A 5,000-nucleotide genomic window follows, 5' to 3' on the forward strand; every position below is an offset into this window, starting at 1 on the left:
AGCACGAAGGAGGTTCAGCGGGTTACCCCGACCTTTCGGCCTAGGAAGACACGCTGATTCCTTCAGTGTAGCGCGCGTGCGGCCCAGAACATCTAAGGGCATCACAGACCTGTTATTGCTCAATCTCGTGCGGCTAGAAGCCGCCTGTCCCTCTAAGAAGAAAAGTAATCGCTGACAGCACGAAGGATGTCACGCGACTAGTTAGCAGGCTAGAGTCTCGTTCGTTATCGGAATTAACCAGACAAATCGCTCCACCAACTAAGAACGGCCATGCACCACCACCCACCGAATCAAGAAAGAGCTATCAATCTGTCAATCCTTCCGGTGTCCGGGCCTGGTGAGGTTTCCCGTGTTGAGTCAAATTAAGCCGCAGGCTCCACTCCTGGTGGTGCCCTTCCGTCAATTCCTTTAAGTTTCAGCTTTGCAACCATACTTCCCCCGGAACCCAAAAGCTTTGGTTTCCCGGAGGCTGCCCGCCGAGTCATCGGAGGAACTGCGGCGGATCGCTGGCTGGCATCGTTTATGGTTAGAACTAGGGCGGTATCTGATCGCCTTCGAACCTCTAACTTTCGTTCTTGATTAATGAAAACATACTTGGCAAATGCTTTCGCTTCTGTTCGTCTTGCGACGATCCAAGAATTTCACCTCTAACGTCGCAATACGAATGCCCCCGCCTGTCCCTATTAATCATTACCTCGGGTTCCGAAAACCAACAAAATAGAACCGAGGTCCTATTCCATTATTCCATGCACACAGTATTCAGGCGGGCTTGCCTGCTTTAAGCACTCTAATTTGTTCAAAGTAAACGTGCCGGCCCACCGAGACACTCACTCAAGAGCACCCTGGTAGGATTGCAACGGGGTCCGCCTCGGGACGCACGAGCACGCACGAGGCGCGTCGCACGCCTTCAGCTCGCCCCACCGGCAGGACGTCCCACGATACATGCCAGTTAAACACCGACGGGCGGTGAACCAACAGCGTGGGACACAAATCCAACTACGAGCTTTTTAACCGCAACAACTTTAATATACGCTATTGGAGCTGGAATTACCGCGGCTGCTGGCACCAGACTTGCCCTCCAATAGATACTCGTTAAAGGATTTAAAGTGTACTCATTCCGATTACGGGGCCTCGGATGAGTCCCGTATCGTTATTTTTCGTCACTACCTCCCCGTGCCGGGAGTGGGTAATTTGCGCGCCTGCTGCCTTCCTTGGATGTGGTAGCCGTTTCTCAGGCTCCCTCTCCGGAATCGAACCCTGATTCCCCGTTACCCGTTACAACCATGGTAGGCGCAGAACCTACCATCGACAGTTGATAAGGCAGACATTTGAAAGATGCGTCGCCGGTACGAGGACCGTGCGATCAGCCCAAAGTTATTCAGAGTCACCAAGGCAAACGGACCGGACGAGCCGACCGATTGGTTTTGATCTAATAAAAGCGTCCCTTCCATCTCTGGTCGGGACTCTGTTTGCATGTATTAGCTCTAGAATTACCACAGTTATCCAAGTAACGTGGGTACGATCTAAGGAACCATAACTGATTTAATGAGCCATTCGCGGTTTCACCTTAATGCGGCTTGTACTGAGACATGCATGGCTTAATCTTTGAGACAAGCATATGACTACTGGCAGGATCAACCAGGGAGCTGCGTCAACTAGAGCTGAGCAGCCGGCCGCCCGGGAGTGTGTCCCGGGGGCCCGCGCGAACACGCAAGCGTCCGCTCAATTATTCTGCAAACAGGAGGAGGCTGAGCTCCCCTGCACAATACACCTCGAAACCCTCTCAGGTCCCGGCGGCGCGCAGCGCCGTCCTAAGTACTTGGTCGGGTTCGAGAGAGGCGCAATCGCCCGGAGTTTGGCGAGTAGACGCTTTAGGTGCGACCACCCGTGCTCCCAACTGAGCTTGCCGCTGCCGACAGAGGCCCGGGAGCGTGCTGTCGTGGCATTGCCGGCGGGAGACAACACGCGCCACCTACGGTGGCCGGCAGCTCCAACGCCAGCGCCACAGAAGGACAAAAGCCCCACTTGGGTGCCGAAGCGAACTCTCCCAGCACAGCGCACGCGCCAACACGTCCGCACAGCTGCGATACAAACCACCTGCGAGAACCGCAGAGGCGACCGAGCAGCAGACGGCGTCGCGGCGCCGAGCGCCGGGCGGCGGCGCATCCTCAGCGCACACAGTCCTCAATCGGACCAGCACACTGCAGATGTCCACCGCGCTTCGCACCGGGCCCGCGAGGACCTACTTTGGCCGCACGGCGCCGCGTGCAGGGTGCGCCGGCGCGCAGCTGCGCCGCCTGCCGCCTCCGTCGGCCGGCGCGCCTGCCACTGGCCGCCCCCACCAGCCGGCTGTAGCGCGTGCGCCCACGCACCGCGCGGCCAGCACGCCGGGAGGCCCCCCCTCACCGGCCGGGGACGGTCCCACCCAGCCACCGCCGCGTATCGCTTCACACCCACATGCCATTCACGTTCGTGGGCATGGTGGGTATCGCTGAAACAACCGGTTGGTAGCTCAACCGATCGTCGCCATCACTGATTCACCTCTAGCGAGAACAACCGCACCACAACCGTTTACCAGTTGTTCATTTGCGTAACGTCACCAGCAAACGTAGACGTCCATCGCCATTTGCAAATTCAACGATTGTTGCATGCCTGTGTCAGGTGTCACGACACACTATGTCTGCCCACATACACGCAACAACATGTGCACGCTTCGCGAACACGTGGAAGGTGGCCCCCGTACGTATGCGATGTCCATTGCGCGAACGACTGTCAACCGGCCTCTGTCGCATGTCGCAGATGTGGAACGCAGTGCACCATGCTATCACGGTGTGTGAGAAGAGACGACTACGTCTGACAACACGCGCCACTACATCAACAGACGGCTCATGCTGATCGCCATCCACGGCATACCATACTGCAATCCAGCTCTTATAGGGAGACGACACGTAGCTGAGTGCACAATATTTGGACCGTATGGTTCGCCGTTGTTGGCGCAGTCGTGGTACGGTCACACATGTACCACGATGTATCATTCAGTACATGAGGACCAATGTGCAGTACAGTGTGTGATTTGGACGTACAACATCAGCGGACAGTTGACACACGCCGTACCACAACGTAGGCTGTGCTTCGCCATGCAAATGCCAATGAACAACTGCGAAGGGCATTGAGCATGTACGTCCTGCTGCCATCCGCATTACAGTGTATAGCTGCAAGGTGTTTAACATGAAGCGATACTCTGGGGACCAGGCAGTGCGAGTAGCAAACTATATTGCGGGGGTTGCAGTTAGGCAACACCACACTAATTTAACGCGTCGTATGACAATTACAGAGCAGGTTAAGGCCCAACGTGTGTTGGGTTAAGGCCCAACGTGTGTTGGGTTAAGGCCCAACGTGTGTTGGGTTAAGGCCCAACGTGTGTTGGGTTAAGGCCCAACGTGTGTTGGGTTAAGGCCCAACGTGTGTTGGGTTAAGGCCCAACGTGTGTTGGGTTAAGGCCCAACGTGTGTTGGGTTAAGGCCCAACGTGTGTTGGGTTAAGGCCCAACGTGTGTTGGGTTAAGGCCCAACGTGTGTTGGGTTAAGGCCCAACGTGTGTTGGGTTAAGGCCCAACGTGTGTTGGGTTAAGGCCCAACGTGTGTTGGGTTAAGGCCCAACGTGTGTTGGGTTAAGGCCCAACGTGTGTTGGGTTAAGGCCCAACGTGTGTTGGGTTAAGGCCCAACGTGTGTTGGGTTAAGGCCCAACGTGTGTTGGGTTAAGGCGCAACGTGTGTTGGGTTAAGGCGCAACGTGGGTTACGTTAAGGCGCAACGTGGGTTACGTTAAGGCGCAACGTGGGTTACGTTAAGGCGCAACGTGGGTTACGTTAAGGCGCAACGTGGGTTACGTTAAGGCGCAACGTGGGTTACGTTAAGGCGCAACGTGGGTTACGTTAAGGCGCAACGTGGGTTACGTTAAGGCCCAATATAGGTTAGGTTAAGGCCCAATATAGGTTAGGTTAAGGCCCAATATAGGTTAGGTTAAGGCCCAATATAGGTTAGGTTAAGGTACAATATAGGTTAGGTTAAGGTACAATATAGGTTAGGTTAAGGTACAATATAGGTTAGGTTAAGGTACAATATGGGTTAGGTTAAGGTACAATATGGGTTAGGTTAAGGCGCAATATGGGTTAGGTTAAGGCGCAATATGGGTTAGGTTAAGGCGCAATATGGGTTAGGTTAAGGCGCAATATGGGTTAGGTTAAGGCGCAAAATGGGTTAGGTTAAGGCGCAATATGGGTTAGGTTAAGGCGCAATATGGGTTAGGTTAAGGCGCAATATGGGTTAGGTTAAGGCGCAATATGGGTTAGGTTAAGGTACAATATAGGTTAGGTTAAGGTACAATATAGGTTAGGTTAAGGTACAATATAGGTTAGGTTAAGGTACAATATGGGTTAGGTTAAGGTACAATATAGGTTAGGTTAAGGCACAATATGGGTTAGGTTAAGGCGCAATATGGGTTAGGTTAAGGCGCAATATGGGTTAGGTTAAGGCGCAATATGGGTTAGGTTAAGGCGCAACGTGGGTTACGTTAAGGCGCAACGTGGGTTACGTTAAGGCGCAACGTGGGTTACGTTAAGGCGCAACGTGGGTTACGTTAAGGCGCAACGTGGGTTACGTTAAGGCGCAACGTGGGTTACGTTAAGGCCCAATATAGGTTAGGTTAAGGCCCAATATAGGTTAGGTTAAGGCCCAATATAGGTTAGGTTAAGGCCCAATATAGGTTAGGTTAAGGCCCAATATAGGTTAGGTTAAGGTACAATATAGGTTAGGTTAAGGTACAATATGGGTTAGGTTAAGGCGCAATATGGGTTAGGTTAAGGCGCAATATGGGTTAGGTTAAGGCGCAATATGGGTTAGGTTAAGGCGCAACGTGGGTTACGTTAAGGCGCAACGTGGGTTACGTTAAGGCGCAACGTGGGTTACGTTAAGGCGCAACGTGGGTTACGTTAAGGCGCA

At 53.4% G+C, this 5,000-nt stretch overlaps 1 non-coding gene across 1 annotated transcript in view; it reads right to left on the reverse strand.

Annotated features, from left to right (window-relative positions):
* LOC124583362 overlaps nucleotides 1–1,645 on the reverse strand; it is a 1,910-nt gene extending 265 nt beyond the window's left edge. The window contains exon 1 of the ribosomal RNA XR_006974202.1: nucleotides 1–1,645. This exon is cut by the window's left edge and continues 265 nt beyond it. This is a non-coding gene — a ribosomal RNA (small subunit ribosomal RNA).
* Between the last annotated feature and the right edge of the window lie 3,355 nt (nucleotides 1,646–5,000).

Source organism: Schistocerca americana, unplaced genomic scaffold, assembly GCF_021461395.2.
Source record: "Schistocerca americana isolate TAMUIC-IGC-003095 unplaced genomic scaffold, iqSchAmer2.1 HiC_scaffold_457, whole genome shotgun sequence".
Taxonomy (NCBI): Eukaryota; Metazoa; Arthropoda; class Insecta; order Orthoptera; family Acrididae; genus Schistocerca; species Schistocerca americana.